Source organism: Procambarus clarkii, chromosome 2 (assembly GCF_040958095.1).
Source record: "Procambarus clarkii isolate CNS0578487 chromosome 2, FALCON_Pclarkii_2.0, whole genome shotgun sequence".
Classification (NCBI taxonomy): domain Eukaryota; kingdom Metazoa; phylum Arthropoda; class Malacostraca; order Decapoda; family Cambaridae; genus Procambarus; species Procambarus clarkii.
This window is the reverse complement of record NC_091151.1, coordinates 19,087,746-19,106,092: the sequence shown is the minus strand read 5'-3', so window position 1 is coordinate 19,106,092 and position 18,347 is coordinate 19,087,746.

The following is an 18,347-nucleotide window of genomic DNA, read 5'->3' as shown; positions in this document are numbered from 1 at the left end:
TCCGTAACGCAAGTAAATTAAAGGGGAAGGGAAATAAAGGCAAAAACTTAATAGTGTAATTATTACCATCACCATAAATACTATATAAACGATTACACGGGGGGGGGGGGGTATAAACACTAGAATACACAACGTAGTCTTCCTCTGAAGACTCTGGACGTTCACGGTGCTCAATGATGCTAAGCTCTGGGTCCTCTTGTGGCCTCACGACGAATCCTTCGATTCTCTTGAGTCTACCCTGGCCACTGGCCAGCCAAATCACAGTTCCACTGGGGGCACCGTCGTGGAGGCCTTCAACCACAAGTCCAGCCGGTAGCTGGCAGGTTCCAATCAGCAACGCTGGTTAGGCCACTCCACAACCGATACTAGGGTAGCGAACCCTAGTCAGGAGCCTCGTGTGATCCCACAGACCACTCTCCTCACCACAGCACCCCAGTGGTTAAGCGTCTCCACCAGTCAGTCCCGGGTACTACAATCCCTCAACTGCCACGTCACAGGCAGGGTAACACCACAGTGTTCATCCGGGGGGCGACTCACAGCTGCTGCAGCAAACGCTTGGAGACGAGACAGCTGCCTTGGGTAGACTGATCCACTGTCCGATTCAGCAGTCCCAGGTCGACTCTGTAATTTGACACGTCATCAGTACTAGGGACACTCTAGGGCACGTCACTTACCGGCTCAGACCCAAACGCCCACTTATCCACTCCATAGATGGCGTTGCTGTCTAAGCGCCACCTCACCAGATGTCAGCAGCGGCTGTGTTATGAGCTGATCAGGACGGGAAACTAGCCCTTGTGGCTGGTATTTCCTGTCCTCACTTGATGGCGCCGTCCATTTGGAGGGGGTTTCGGGAGCTGACCCACAGATGGCGTGGTCGTCACTGCTCCGTGCTCGGACGCTGGGCTCGTGTACGAAACATTGACGCGGCTGCCTCGGGTGCTGGTGCAGTGTTGTTGCAGACTGGGGATGATCAAGTGAAACACCCAGTATATTATTACTCTGTGAAATTTGACAAGGCGCAACGCAATTATTCAGTGGTAGAAAAAGAGGCGTTGGCGTTAGTGTTAACATGTAAAAAGTTCGAAGTTTACCTCACAGGTAATATAGTGGAAGTGTACATGGACCATAACCCACTAGTCTTCATGAATCAAATGAAGGGGAAGAATAAACACATCCTCAGGTGGGCATTGTACCTACAGGACTTCGATCTTTCCATTAACCACCTACAGGGCAGGCTCAACGTGATAGCCGACGCTCTGTCCCGGTTGCCTGAGTAACATTCATCTGGGACACAGGAAGCCATTTACCAACTATCATGCTTTAGTTATATATATATATATATATTTTTTTTTAGGTTCTCTTGTGACATTAAATATTCCATGTCCAATTTATTTACTTCTCTGTTTTTTTTTGTATGTGTTTTTTCTTTCAGAGCATTCCTTTGTACTTTTCTTGCAGAGAAATTGTTGTTTTGATTTTTTCTTTTATGTCATAGATTTTCCTTTTTTATTCTCTGTATACTCTTACAAAAAAAAATATGACTACTATTCTAGTAGTCACACTTTTTTTTCTCTGAAGGGGGGGGGGGAGTGTTATGACCCTGGGTTCCTCAATTGGAAACCAAAGATCAAATTGAGCTAAATAAACTACCTTATATTTGACACGCTTGCCGACGTGTATCTGTTCGTATCTTCCTTGCCAAACGTAGGACGAATCTTGTTGCTCACAAAGCATTCAGACTCTTGAGCTTGTTGTGGATTAAGTATAATATTGTAGTAATTATTAACTATCCTTAGAACGAGTAAAGTAAACAATATTGCACATCGGTGAAGATTTTTAATGTGTATAGCTGCATGATCAATTAGGCTCTTCCCGGCACCACAACAACTCGGGAGCCCTGGACGGGACGCTAGATGCGGCCTTCTCTGTGCTGGCGCCGTGGTGGAAAGAACCTCTTCTCCTTTTTCCTACTACTCTTTCTTACCAATTTCTGTGTCTAGTTTACTAAGTTAAGTATTGTGGAATTTAGTGTGCCTACTCTGGGATTGTAAGATTGGTGTAGACCTGGGGTAGTATTTGCCAGTGTTTTGGGTACCCCCTTAGTGTTGTGTTGTGTTAGGGTACCACGTGGTCTCACTACCCTAAGCTGCTTCAAGCTTCAGGTTCTTCACTAGTAGTACTTTACCCAAGCTTGTTCTCAGTGTAAACCTTGTATCCTGCTTATGTGGACCAAGGCTTTTAACGTAAGATAGTGTGGTAAAGTAATTATTGTTATTGGTGTGAATGTATATGGGGGGTTGTTAAGGGGTTAATAAATAGGTAAGTTAGTTTAAAGGAGTATCCATTCTTCCTGTGTAGGAGATCTATGATCACCTCTAGGCTGACAATTGCAGTAATAAGCAACTATAAGTTTACTCTTCTATGTTTATTGGGGGCCGGGACTTTTAGATCTCCCATACTTGATACCTCTTAATGCTAACTACTGACCCTACTCTAAATTAATACTAGATTCCCCATAGAACAACTCACCATTTATAACAGGACCTCTTTCTGGCTTTCCTCAAAGGAACATGTTTCAGACAGACTTCATATGCTTCAGAAGTCAGTTTTTCTATTCCTTGTGTAGGATTTTTATTTCTTAGAACATTTTCCCATTGAATGTTTGTAAGTTCCCTGTTTATTTTCTCCCAGTCTATCCTCTTATTATTAAAATTGAATTTATTGAATAGCCCTTCTCGTTTCTCTTGGGCCTACTACCGTTATTAATGTTAGTTTGCACTTCAATGAGCTTGTGGTCCGAGTGCATAGTGTCTGAGACCGTAATGTCTCTGATTAGATCCTCATTGTTCGTAAATATCAGGTCCAGCGTGTTTTCGTTCCTAGTTGGTTCTGTAATCTGCTGACTGAGCGAGAATTTGTCACAGAATCTCAGTAGTTCTCTGACCTGTGGTTGGTTATTTCCAGGTTGACTTCCTGCTATAATGTTATTGTTTACTATTCTCCATTTTAAACTGGGTAGATTGAAGTCTCCAAGGAAGATGATATCTGGTACTGGGTTTGCTAGGTTATCAAGAATATTCTCTATTTTGTGGATCTGTTCAGTGAATTCCTCAACTGTTGCATCTGGCGGTTTGTATATTAAAATAATAAGTAGATTCATATTTTCTACCTTGATTTCAAGTACCTCTACCACCTACCTTGAGGTTACCTTGAGGTTACCTTGAGGTGCTTCCGGGGCTTAGCGTCCCCGCGGCCCGGTCGTCGACCAGGCCTCCTGGTTGCTGGACTGATCAACCAGGCTCTTGGACGAGTTCAGGAGCTCTGTGCATGCCAGCTCCTCTTTAAACCGCTCGACCATCAGTGACTAGACAAAAGGTGATGATAGCCGAGGTTATTGTGCACGCCTCATAGTTATGTACACGCCTCATAGTTATGTGCACGCCTCATAGTTATGTGCATGTCTCATAGTTATGTGCACGCCTCATAGTTATGTGCATGCCTCATAGTTATGTGCACGCTTAATAGTTATGTGCACGCCTCATAGTTATGTGCACGCCTCATAGTTATTTACACGCCTGTTACGGACCCGAGTCCATCGTCGGAGCACGGAGCAGTGACTACAACGCCATCTGTGAGTCCGCTCCCGAAACCCCCTCCAAATGTACGACGCCATCTAGTGGTGACAGGATATGCCGGCAATAGGCGCTGGATTCCCATCTTAATTGACTTGTGGAGTAGTCGCTGCTGACCTCTGGTGAGGTAGTGCTTAGACAGTGAACGCCATCTATGGAGTGAAGAAGTGGACGTTTCTGTCTAAACTAGTAAGTGATGTTTCCTAGTGGTCCCAGGTAGTGTTCCAGTATACTAATGACGTGTCTGCTTGCAGAGTCGACCTGGGACTGCTATATTGGACGATGGATCAGTCTACCCAAGGCAGCCAAGGTCTCTTCGCCAGTTTGCTTTGAAGAAGCTGTGAGCCACCCCCGGATGAACTCTGTTGAGTGTACAATAGCCTGCCTGAGGAATGGCAGTGTCGGGGATCGCTGTATCCGAGGTTGGCTGGTGGAAGAGACCACCCGCTGGGGTGCGGTATGAGGAGAGTGACCAGCGAGTCACACGAGGCTCCTGGGTAGGGCTCGCAACCCTAGCATCAGTCGTAGAGTGGCCGAAACAGCGAGGCTGATCAGGTACCTGCCAGCTACAGGCTGGAATGTGGTTGAAGGCCATCACGACGAAGCACCCAGTGGGACTGTGATTTGGCTGGCCTGTGGCCAGGGTAGATTCGTAGTAGTCATCGTGGGCCACGGAAGAAGGAACCAGGGCTACCCAGAGTGAGCGTGACAGAGTGTCAAGTGTCTTCAGAGGAAGACTAAAACTTTATATAATAGTGTAGTAATAATTCCTGCGTCTTTTTACATATGGTGGTTTCCTATCACATCTTGTCAGATGTGATAGGAAACACCGGCTTCAGGGTGGGGTCAACCTCTACATCAAAGACACACTCATCTGTACTGAGCTGCTAAACACCTCAAATGATATGGTGGAAATGCTGATAATCAAAATAGATTCTAAATGTAGTTATTGTCCTTGTATATAAGTCACCGGAGGCAAACCCTCAGCAGTTTAAAGACCAACTAATGAAAATAGAGCACTGCTTGGAAAACCTCACAAATCCAGCTCCGAACATCATCCTGCTTGGGGACTGCAACCTACGGTACCTGAAATGGAAGCACCTGGCTAATACAGTAATATCAGAAAGAATACCAGGAAGTAGCTTAAATGAACAGGCACATGCAAATGACCTGCTACGGATGTGCGACAGGTTTGCCTTAAACCAGCAAATAGTAGAACCAACTAGGAAGGAGAACACGCTGGACCTCATTTTCACTAATAATGATGAATTGATCAGGAACATAATGATTACAAATACCTGTTACTCAGATCACAACTTAATTGAAGTTATGACAACCATGGGGAGTGGACCTTCAAAACCAGTCCAGATTCCCGGTGGAGGAGATTTCAGCAAATTCAACTTCAATAATAAACAGATAAACTGGGAGCAAATAAACCAGGACTTCACAGAAATAAACTGGGAAGAACAGCTAGAAAATGCAAACCTGAACCAGTGCCTGGAAAAAATAAGCTCAGTAGCACTAGAAATATGTTCAAACCGCATACCCCCAAGAAAAAAGAGGAAGAGATGCAGATTGGAACGGGAACGTCGTTCCCTATATAGGCGAAGAAAACGAATCGTGGAACAACTTGAGAGTCGCACCCTTTCTCAAGAACGGCGAAGAAGGTTAGGTAAAGAAATAGAAACAATTGAACGCAAGCTACAAGAATCATACAAAACCCAGGAGCGGCAAAGAGAGGAAAAGGCCATCAGTGAAATAGAGAGAAATCCGAAATATTTTTTCTCCTATGCAAAATCAAGATAAAAAAACACATCTAGTATCGGGCCCCTGCGAAAGGGAGATGGAACTTTCACCGATGACAACAAAGAAATGAGCGGGCTACTGAGGAAGCAGTACGACTCTGTTTTCAGTGAGCCATTAAACGCACTAAAGATTGATAACCCAAATGAATTTTTCATGGATATGATACCAACATCAAATCATATATCAGACGTCACCCTATCCCCACTGGATTTTGAAGAAGCCATAAACAGTATGCCTATGCACTCTGCACCAGGCCCGGATTCTTGGAACTCCATATTCATCAAGAACTGAAAAAAACCATTATCGCAGGCCTTCCATATTCTGTGGAGACAAAGCCTAGATACTGGCGTTATTCCTGATATACTAAAAACAGCAGACATAGCACCACTTCATAAAGGAGGAAATAAGGCTGAGACAAAAAATTACAGACCGATAGCACTAACATCGCACATTATAAAAAATTTTGAGAGAGTGCTAAGAAGTAAGATCACAAAATACATGGAATCACAGCATCTCTGTTACGGCCCTCTCGGGTCGCAACTGGGTTCGTACTCTGATGTTATTAGAGGAAGGGTATCCGGCCCCAAGCCAGTAGTGGCTTTCAAGGGATGAGATCTGTGACGCAGGTAAAATAAAAGGGGAAGGGAAAGAAAGGCAAAAACTTAAGATTATAATTACCTTCACTAATAAGTAATATATAAAAGTTACACAGGGTGAGGGGTATTAACACTACACAGGGGAAGTATATACACGGGCGTCTTCTCCTGAAGACGCTGGATCCTCTCGGTGCCAAGTCCTCGGTGCTCTCGTGGTCTCTTGACGAATCCTTCGATCAAGCTGAGTCTACCCCAGACACAGGCCAGCCAAAACACAGTTCCACTGGGGCACCGCCGTGGAGGCCGTCAACCACAAGTCCAGCAAACTGCTGGCAGGTTCCGGATCAGCAACGCTGTTCATGCCACTCCACGAGCGATACTAGGGAAGCGCCCTAGTCAGGAGCCTCGTGTAATACCACAAATCACTCTCCTGTCCTCAATACTTCAGTGGTCAATCGTCTCCAGCAGTCGGTCCCGGGTACGACAATCCTTCTACTGCCACTTCACTGGCAGGGTAACACCACAGTGTTCCTCCGGGAGGCGACTCACAGCTGCTGCAGCAAAGCACAAGGTATGGGGACGGCTGCCTTGGGTAGACTGACTCAACTTCCATTACAGCAGTCCCAGGTCGACTCTGTAAGCAGACACGTCATCAATAACAGGGACACACTAAAGCACCTCACTTACAGGCTCAGACACAAACGCCCGACATATCCACTCCATAGATGGCGTTGTCGTCTGAGCACCACCTCACCAGAGGTCAGCGGCGGCTGCGGGGTGAGCTGAACAGGACTGGAAACTGGCCCTTGTGGCCAGTACACCTCGTCCTTGCCAGGTGTCGTCGTCCATTTGGAGGGGGTTTCGGGAGCTGACCCACAGATGGCGCGGTCGTCACTGCTCCGTGCTCGGACACTGGATCTGGGTCCGTAACAATCTCCATAACCCCGGACAACATGGTTTCAGATCAGGGCGCTCTTGCCTGTCGCAGTTGCTGGACCACTATGATATGGCATTAGATGCTATGGAAGACAAACGAAACGCTGATGTAATTTACACAGATTTCGCAAAAGCTTTTGATAAATGTGAACATGGCGTTATTGCACATAAAATGCGTTCAAAAGGAATTACCGGAAAAATAGGCAGATGGATCTACAATTTCCTGACCAACAGAACCCAATGTGTAATAGTCAACAAAATAAAATCCAGCCCATCAACCGGGAAGAGCTCAGTCCCCCAGGGTACTGTGCTTGCTCCAGTACTTTTTCTCATCCTCATATCGGATATAGACAAGAACACAACCTATAGCACTGTATCATCCTTTGCAGATGACACTAGGATCTTCATGAGAGTAGGCAACATAGAGGACACGGCAAACCTCCAGTCAGATGTAGATCAGGTCTTTCTATGGGCTACAGAAAATAATATGGTGTTTAACGAAGATAAGTTCCAGCTCATGCGCTATGGAAAAAATGAAAATATAAAAACGGAAACCACGTACAAAACTCAGGCAAATCATAACATAGAACGTAAAGGCAATGTAAAGGATCTGGGTGTACTCATGTCGGAAGACCTTACCTTTAAAGAACACAATAAAATATCCGTCACACTGCAAGAAAAATAACAGGTGGATAACAAGAAATTTTCACACTAGAGATGGTATACCGATGATGACACTTTTCAAAATGCTTGTGCTCTCTAGAGTGGAGTACTGCTGCACAATGACAGCCCCTTTCAAAGCTGGATAAATTGCTGACCTGGAGAGCGTGCAGAGATCCTTTACTGCTAGAATCCACTCAGTAAAACATCTAAAGTATTGGGACCGACTAAAGAGCCTAAAACTGTACTCCCTTGAGCGCAGGCGGGAGAGATACATAATAATTTACACGTGGAAAATATTTGAGGGGCTGGTCCCAAACCTGCACATAGAAATAACATCACATGAGACCAGAAGACATGGCAGGATGTGCAGAATACCCCCGTTGAAAAGCAGAGGTGCAACAGGTACACTGAGAGAGAACTCTATCAACATCAGAGGCCCGAGACTGTTCAACACGCTTCCACTACACATAAGGGACATAACTGGCAGTCCTCTCACAGTGTTCAAGAGAGAACTATCAAAATCAGAGGCCCGAGACTGTTCAACATGCTTCCGCTACACATAAGGGGCATAACTGGCAATCCCCTCACAGTGTTCAAGAGAGAACTGGATAAGCACCTCCAAAGGATATCTGATCAACCAGGCTGTGACTCATATGTCAGGCTGCGAGTAGCCGCGTCCAGCAGCCTGGTTGATCAGTCCAGCAACCAGGAGGCCTGGTTGATGACCGGGCTGCGAGGACGCTAAGCCCCGGAAGCACCTCAAGGTAAGGTGGGAATATATATATATATATATATATATATATATATATATATATATATATATATATATATCTATATATATATATATATATATATATATATATATATATATATATATATATATATATATATATATTTATGCAATTGACGATCACAAAACACTGATCATTTTATGCGGAAAATCCACAGAGAAATATGAAATGAGGAATTGAAATTGAAAAAAATTGAGTCAGTCTGGTGTTGACAAAGGCTTTAACAAAGCCGAAACGTTCACCTCATTTCATATTTCTCTGTGGATTTTCCGCATATATATATATATATGTCGTACCTAGTAGCCAGAACGCACTTCTCTGCCTACTATGCAAGGCCCGATTTGCCTAATAAGCCAAGTTTTCATGAATTAATGTTTTTTCGACGACCTAACCTACCTAACTTTCTCGGCTACCTAACCTAACCTAACCTATAAAGATAGGTTAGGTTAGGTTAGGTAGGGTTGGTTAGGTTTGGTCAAACATCTACGTTAATTTTAACTCCAATAAAAAAAATTACCCTCATACATAATGAAATGGGTAGCTTTATAATTTCATAAGAAAAAAATTAGAGAAAATATATTAATTCAGGAAAACTTGGCTTATTAGGCAAATCTGGCCTTGCATAGTAAGGTTAGAAGTGCGTTCTGGCTACTAGGTACGACATATATATATATATATATATATATATATATATATATATATATATATATATATGTCGTACCTAGTAGCCAGAACGCACTTCTCAGCCTACTATGCAAGGCCCGATTTGCCTGACAAGCCAAGTTTTCATGAATTAATGTTTTTTCGACTACCTAACCAACCTAACCTAACCTAACCTAACTTTTTCGGCTACCTAACCTAACCTAACCTATAAAGATAGGTTAGGTTAGGTTAGGTAGGGTTGGTTAGGTTCGGTCATATATCTACGTTAATTTTAACTCCAATAAAAAAAATTGACCTCATACATAATGAAATGGGTAGCTTTATCATTTCATAAGAAAAAAATTAGAGAAAATATATTAATTCAGGAAAACTTGGCTTATTAGGCAAATCGGGCCTTGCATAGTAGGCCGAGAAGTGCGTTCTGGCTATTAGGTACGACATATATATATATATATAAATATATATATATATATATATATATATATATATATATATATATATATATATATATATATATATATATATATATATATATATATTGGTAGCAGTCTTTCCTGTAGACATATATTATTAAATATGACCAAAAAAGTAAGATTAATAATTCTAACACGAATTTTCTCAATCTTTTGTATATTTCGCTTCACTGTTGGAGGTAAATAAAAAATCAATTCTCTAAAATTCATTTTTATTTCTAGGAAACAAACATAGGAATGTGCCTAAATGCCAACAGCGACTGCCCAGACAGGTACAAGAGGAGTGTTGTTAACGCATATGTCGACCGTGCTCTCAGCCACAGCTCAGAATGAAAGCAAGTCGACGAAGAACTCTGTAGGGTAAGGCAGGTCCTAGTCAATAACGGCTTCTCCAATGGTTTCGTCGAAGACATCATAAGAAGGAAAGTGAAAAGCCATGCAACCTCTGAAGAGACAACTAACACAACACCTATACCCCTATTAGACTATTTTACAGGAACTTCTTTTCCACAGATCATAAAACGGAGGAAAGGGTCCTGAAAGATATTGTTAATAGAAACGTTATCCCTACAGACAAAAATCAGAGGATACAACTGACGATTTACTATAAAACCAGAAAAACGGCCAGCCTACTCATGAGAAACTCTCCAGACACAAAACAGAACGCTTTAAAAGAGACTAACGTCGTCTATGCCTTCAAATGCCCTCTTGGGGACTGTAAGCTCCAAAAAACCCAGTATATAGGCAAGACAACAACATCTCTTTCTAGGCGTTTAACGATGCATAAGCAACAGGGCTCCATTAAGGAACATATAATCTCTTCCCACAACCAAACCATCGCCAGAGAAATCCTAGTAAACAACACAGAAATCATCGATAGATACAGCGATAGCAGGCGGCTTGACGTTTGCGAGGCACTACACATCAAGAAGTCAACACCAGCAATCAACAGCCAATTATTGCACAACTATATTCTACCCACCTCAAGACTCCGCTCCAATATAGAAGCATCAAGAAATATTGACCAATAGGCTTTCTACAAACACTTCTATTCAATATCCATTGTTTCGTGTTCTGTCGTGTGTTGATGAAATTAATACCCTATTAATACTCCTGTTCTGTCTTGTGTTGATGAAATTAATACCCTATTAATACCACATTTTGTTCTGTCTTGTGTTAATGCCACATCACCCCTTCCACCTCACTCAAATGTAGATATAAAATCGAAGATGCGTAAGTTCTATTCAGTTGTGTATTTGTGAACTAAAGTCTTTGAAAATGTAATAAGTTTTACGAAACGCGCTCGTGTCGCGTCAGACTAGAAATAAAAATGAATTTTGGAGAATTGATTTTTGATTTACCTCCAACAGTGAAGCGAAATGTACGAAAGATTGAGAAAATTCGTGTTAGAATTATTAATCTTACTTTTTCGGTCATATTTAATAATATATATATATATATAAGGCACAACTCTCCTAAACACGAGAGTTAAGTATACAACTTTAGAACACTTTCCCACCAGGAGACTCGAACCCTAGCCAGCACAGAAGCCTTCCAGCAACTGGCATAACAGGTACGCCTTAACCCACTCCACCACCCGCTCAGACCCTTAAAAGAGATGGTAATTTCGGAGTATTTAAATACACCAAAGATCACCACCTCCCAAGAGCACTAGAGCAAGTGAGGGGTCATTTAGACGTTAATTTCATCAAGTCCCTGTTAATATGGGAAGACACAGTGTCTATGCTTAAGGCACAACTCTCCTAAACACGAGAGTTAAGTATACAACTTTAGAACACTTTCCCACCAGGAGACTCGAACCCTAGCCAGCACAGAAGCCTTCCAGCAACTGGCATAACAGGTACGCCTTAACCCGCTCCACCACCCGCTCAGACCCTTAAAAGAGATGGTAATTTCGGAGTATTTAAATACACCAAAGATCACCACCTCCCAAGAGCACTAGAGCAAGTGAGGGGTCATTTAGACGTTAATTTCATCAAGTCCCTGTTAATATGGGAAGACACAGTGTCTATGCTTAAGGCACAACTCTCCTAAACACGAGAGTTAAGTATACAACTTTAGAACACTTTCCCACCAGGAGACTCGAACCCTAGCCAGCACAGAAGCCTTCCAGCAACTGGCATAACAGGTACGCCTTAACCCGCTCCACCACCCGCTCAGACCCTTAAAAGAGATGGTAATTTCGGAGTATTTAAATACACCAAAGATCACCACCTCCCAAGAGCACTAGAGCAAGTGAGGGGTCATTTAGACGTTAATTTCATCAAGTCCCTGTTAATATGGGAAGACACAGTGTCTATGCTTAAGGCACAACTCTCCTAAACACGAGAGTTAAGTATACAACTTTAGAACACTTTCCCACCAGGAGACTCGAACCCTAGCCAGCACAGAAGCCTTCCAGCAACTGGCATAACAGGTACGCCTTAACCCGCTCCACCACCCGCTCAGACCCTTAAAAGAGATGGTAATTTCGGAGTATTCTGTGCTGGCTAGGGTTCGAGTCTCCTGGTGGGAAAGTGTTCTAAAGTTGTATACTTAACTCTCGTGTTTAGGAGAGTTGTGCCTTAAGCATAGACACTGTGTCTTCCCATATTAACAGGGACTTGATGAAATTAATGTCTAAATGACCCCTCACTTGCTCTAGTGCTCTTGGGAGGTGGTGATCTTTGGTGTATTTAAATACTCCGAAATTACCATCTCTTTTAAGGGTCTGAGCGGGTGGTGGAGCGGGTTAAGGCGTACCTGTTATGCCAGTTGCTGGAAGGCTTCTGTGCTGGCTAGGGTTCGAGTCTCCTGGTGGGAAAGTGTTCTAAAGTTGTATACTTAACTCTCGTGTTTAGGAGAGTTGTGCCTTAAGCATAGACACTGTGTCTTCCCATATTAACAGGGACTTGATGAAATTAACGTCTAAATGACCCCTCACTTGCTCTAGTGCTCTTGGGAGGTGGTGATCTTTGGTGTATTTAAATACTCCGAAATTACCATCTCTTTTAAGGGTCTGAGCGGGTGGTGGAGCGGGTTAAGGCGTACCTGTTATGCCAGTTGCTGGAAGGCTTCTGTGCTGGCTAGGGTTCGAGTCTCCTGGTGGGAAAGTGTTCTAAAGTTGTATACTTAACTCTCGTGTTTAGGAGAGTTGTGCCTTAAGCATAGACACTGTGTCTTCCCATATTAACAGGGACTTGATGAAATTAACGTCTAAATGACCCCTCACTTGCTCTAGTGCTCTTGGGAGGTGGTGATCTTTGGTGTATTTAAATACTCCGAAATTACCATCTCTTTTAAGGGTCTGAGCGGGTGGTGGAGCGGGTTAAGGCGTACCTGTTATGCCAGTTGCTGGAAGGCTTCTGTGCTGGCTAGGGTTCGAGTCTCCTGGTGGGAAAGTGTTCTAAAGTTGTATACTTAACTCTCGTGTTTAGGAGAGTTGTGCCTTAAGCATAGACACTGTGTCTTTCCATATTAACAGGGACTTGATGAAATTAACGTCTAAATGACCCCTCACTTGCTCTAGTGCTCTTGGGAGGTGGTGATCTTTGGTGTATTTAAATACTCCGAAATTACCATCTCTTTTAAGGGTCTGAGCGGGTGGTGGAGCGGGTTAAGGCGTACCTGTTATGCCAGTTGCTGGAAGGCTTCTGTGCTGGCTAGGGTTCGAGTCTCCTGGTGGGAAAGTGTTCTAAAGTTGTATACTTAACTCTCGTGTTTAGGAGAGTTGTGCCTTAAGCATAGACACTGTGTCTTCCCATATTAACAGGGACTTGATGAAATTAACGTCTAAATGACCCCTCACTTGCTCTAGTGCTCTTGGGAGGTGGTGATCTTTGGTGTATTTAAATACTCCGAAATTACCATCTCTTTTAAGGGTCTGAGCGGGTGGTGGAGCGGGTTAAGGCGTACCTGTTATGCCAGTTGCTGGAAGGCTTCTGTGCTGGCTAGGGTTCGAGTCTCCTGGTGGGAAAGTGTTCTAAAGTTGTATACTTAACTCTCGTGTTTAGGAGAGTTGTGCCTTAAGCATAGACACTGTGTCTTTCCATATTAACAGGGACTTGATGAAATTAACGTCTAAATGACCCCTCACTTGCTCTAGTGCTCTTGGGAGGTGGTGATCTTTGGTGTATTTAAATACTCCGAAATTACCATCTCTTTTAAGGGTCTGAGCGGGTGGTGGAGCGGGTTAAGGCGTACCTGTTATGCCAGTTGCTGGAAGGCTTCTGTGCTGGCTAGGGTTCGAGTCTCCTGGTGGGAAAGTGTTCTAAAGTTGTATACTTAACTCTCGTGTTTAGGAGAGTTGTGCCTTAAGCATAGACACTGTGTCTTCCCATATTAACAGGGACTTGATGAAATTAACGTCTAAATGACCCCTCACTTGCTCTAGTGCTCTTGGGAGGTGGTGATCTTTGGTGTATTTAAATACTCCGAAATTACCATCTCTTTTAAGGGTCTGAGCGGGTGGTGGAGCGGGTTAAGGCGTACCTGTTATGCCAGTTGCTGGAAGGCTTCTGTGCTGGCTAGGGTTCGAGTCTCCTGGTGGGAAAGTGTTCTAAAGTTATATATATATATATATATATATATATATATATATATATATATGTATATATATATATATATATATATATATATATATATATATATATATATATATATGTATATATATATATATATAAAGGGTATAAAGGAATATATATAAGAGAATATACATATATCAGAAAACTGGAGTATTTGTGTACCTCCCCTATTGTTTCAACTCCGTGGTGTAGTGGTACAGTCTCCGTGGTGTAGTGGTAAGACACTCGCCTGGCATTCCGCGAGTGCTATGTCATGGGTTCATATCCTGGCCGGGGAGGATTTACTGGGCGCAATTCCTTAACTGTAGCCTCTGTTTAACGCAACAGTAAAATGTGTACTTGGATGAAAAAACGATTCTTCGCGGAAGGGGATCGTATTCCAGGGACCATAGGATTAAGGACTTGCCCGAAACGCTATGCGTACTAGTGGCTGTACAAGAATGTAACAACTCTTGTATATATCTCAAAAAAAAAAAAAAAAAAAAAAAACTTGCGTTACGGGGCTCACCCCTTGAAAGCCTCTACTAACAATAATAATAATAATAATAATAATAATTTTTATTTAGGTAAAGGTACATACATAAAGAGATTTTACAAAGTTTGTTGGCTTTATAGATAGAGCTAGTACATAAAATGCCTAAAGCCACTATTACGCAAAGCGTTTCGGGCAGGAAAAAACACTAATGACTAAAGCTTAAAACTAATGGGTAAAAAGAAAAAAATGCGTTGAGTACAAATAAAAATAGAGGTAAAAGAGGGGGGAACATTGTTGAAAAAGCAGCACAAATACAATTACAAATTATTACAGAAAATTACATTCAAACAGCGTTGATTTGAAAAACAAAAAAAAACAAAAAACATACATGGGTTGACAATAGAGGGGTAAGGTAGGTTACAGGGAATTTATTAGGTATAGCTTCGTTTTTAACTTAAACTGGTTGAGAGAGGTACAGTCTTTAACATGGTTGGGAAGGTCATTCCACATTCTGGGCCCCTTGATTTGTAGAGCATTTCTGGTTTGATTAAGTCGTACTCTAGGAATATCAAAACTGTATTTATTTCTGGTGTGGTGCTCATGGGTTCTGTTACAACCTTCTATGAAGCTTTTGAGATCAGGATTGGCATCATAATTTAGCGTTTTATATATGTATAATACACATGAGAGAATGTGCAGTGACTTAATGTCTAACATATTCAGAGATTTGAGTAGGGGTACCGTGTGATGTCTGGGGCCAGAATTGGATATTGTCCTAATAGCAGCTTTGTGTTGAGTAATTAGAGGACGTAAGTGATTTTGGGTAGTAGAGCCCCAAGCACAAATACCATAGTTGAGATATGGATAGATAAGGGAGTAATAGAGAGTCACCAGGGCAGGGCGTGGTACATAATATCTGATCTTAGAAAGAATGCTCACAGTTTTTGAAACTTTTTTTGATATGTTTAGAATGTGTCCCTGGAAATTCAGCTTGTGGTCAATGAGAATGCCAAGGAATTTGCCATCTAATTTGTTACAAATTTGGGTATTGTTTATTTTGAGATTTATTTGATTAGAGGATTTATTGCCAAACAGAATATAGAAAGTTTTGTCAATGTTAAGGGTGAGTTTGTTGGCAGTTAGCCACAGATGGACTTTATTTAGCTCAGTATTTACTGTGGCATTTAGAGCAAGGGGATCAGGACTGGAGTAAATGAAGGTTGTGTCGTCAGCAAATAGAATTGGTTTGAGGTGTTGGGAGGCATTTGGAAGGTCATTAATGTAGATGAGAAAGAGGAGAGGGCCAAGTATGCTGCCCTGGGGAACCCCAATGTTGATGGGTAGGGTGGGAGAAATTGTATTATTCACAGAAACACATTGGAGCCTGTCAGTAAGGTAGGATTTGAAGTATTGTAGGGAGTGTCCTCTGACACCATAATGATGTAATTTAAGAAGAAGGTTTTGGTGGTTGACAGTATCGAAAGCTTTACGCAGGTCCACAAATAACCCAACAGGGAACTCATTTTTATCAAGAGCTGTATGAATCGAGTTAAGCATACTAATAAGTGCATCGTTAGTGCTTTTTTTGGGCCTGAAGCCATATTGGCAAGGGCTAAGTATATTGAGTTTGGCTAGATATGAGTAAAGCTGCTTATAGATTAGTTTTTCAAAAATTGTTGACAAGTTTGGCAGGATTGATATAGGTCTGTAGTTGTTAACATCTGTGAGGTCACCACATTTGTGGACAGGCGTTACTCTCGTTTTTTTTTAGAATATCTGGAAAGGTTTGGAGTTCAAGTGACTTGTTGAAGAGCAAAGCAATAGCAGGGGATAAAGATCTGGAGGCTTTTTTGTAGATTAAAGTTGGTATCTCCTCAAGGGCACCAGACTTGGTTTTAAGGGAAAGGATTATCTCATTGACGTCAATGGAATTAATAGGCTTTAGGTACAGAGACTGGGGATAGTTCCCTGTAAGATAGTCCTTAATGTCAGTACTGGAAGATGGAATATCATTAGCAAGGGATGAACCAATGGAAGAGAAGAACCTATTGAACTCAATAGCAGAATCAGAGGCTGAAAGCTGACCATCGTTATTAGACAGGAGAGTCGGTTTGTTATTTAAAGACTTCTTTGATCCCAATATTTGTGAAATTGTTCTCCAAATTTGTTTAATGTTGCTCTTTATTTGGGTAAATTTATCTTCGTAGTATTTAGTTTTGGCTCGTCTAATTATCTTAGATAGCAATAATGAATAATTCTTTGAGAATTCTTTGGAGACAATTCCTAACCTATACTTCTTCTCAAAGTCATGTTTTTTATTAATAGATTTAAGTATTCCCTTTGTAAGCCAGGGATTGTTAAGCCTTTTGGTTGTGACTTGTTTTGTAAGCATAGGACAGTGGGTATTATAAAGGCTAAGAGTTTTTTGAAGAAAAGATTGAACTGCTAGGTTGATGTCCTCTATGTTACCTAACTCGAACTCCCAGTTGACATTATCAGTAGCAGTTATAAAATTGTCTATAGCAGTTTCATTGTGTAGTCTAAAACGTATCTCTCTTGACTCAAGAGGTGGTTTGCTTGGAGCCGGACGTATCTCTCTTGACTCAAGAGGTGGCTAACTTGGGGCCGGATTCCCAAACTCTACTACCATCAGAGAAGAACCCGGTTGCGTCCCAGTAGGGCCATAACAACGCCTCAGTAGTTATGTGCACGTCTCATAGTTATGTGCACGCCTCATAGTTATCTGCACGCCTCATAGTTATGTGCATGCCTCATAGTTATGTGCACGCCTCATAGTTATGTGCACGTCTCAGTAGTTATGTGCACGCCTCATAATTAATGATAATTGTAACTAGTATTAAACCACTTGTACTGTGAGTCTATGAATTATACTACACTGAAGGTAACTCGTTTAGTAATACATAAATTATTTTCAGTGTTTTTCAGTCTTAAATTAGTAATACTTAACTTAAAATTATTTTCAGTGTGTGACCTTTACAGAATAATAGAAGAGTTGATATTAATGATTTTAGTCTTCGCAGCATTATTTATTAATTCAGATTTATAGATAAATTTAGATTTATCTATAAATGGCACAATTTTGGCATAATATATGATTTATTGATGTATTTTGCGTCCCTTCACGTTACTCACTATACAAAGATGAACGTCCAGAGATATTTAGACCAAGTTATATATATGAACTGTGGAAACTTCTCTTAGTATCCTGATTTTGTTACTTGCTCCCAACAAGTGATTTGTTTCAAACATTTTGTAGTAATAAACAATAGATTTGCTTGTTCCTGTTTGCACCCATCTGTTGTCTTCAACTGTCATTTAATTATATTTTTATAATCTTATCTGATAGCCCAAACCTACGTCCAACATGTTTTTATTTACTTATTGCTTACAAAGAGTATCAACTTTATTAGGTTCTTGCAGCCTAGTCTGTGAGAGGATCCATTATAATTGGACCTTATCCTCTTATTAGGTATCCATAGGTAAGTTAAGATAATTATCAGGAGAGAGTGGTAACCCTTAAGGACTATATAGGACTTGGAAAGGATATGAGGATAAAGATTTAGGATCGGACAGAGAAAGGAATGGTGGCTTCCCACACGCATGGAAGGTCGGGGATTGAACACCGACCTGCAGGAAGCGAGACCGTCGTTATACTGTGCAGGCTAATTGGTTGGACAGGGTTGTATACCTATAAATTTCTCACATAAA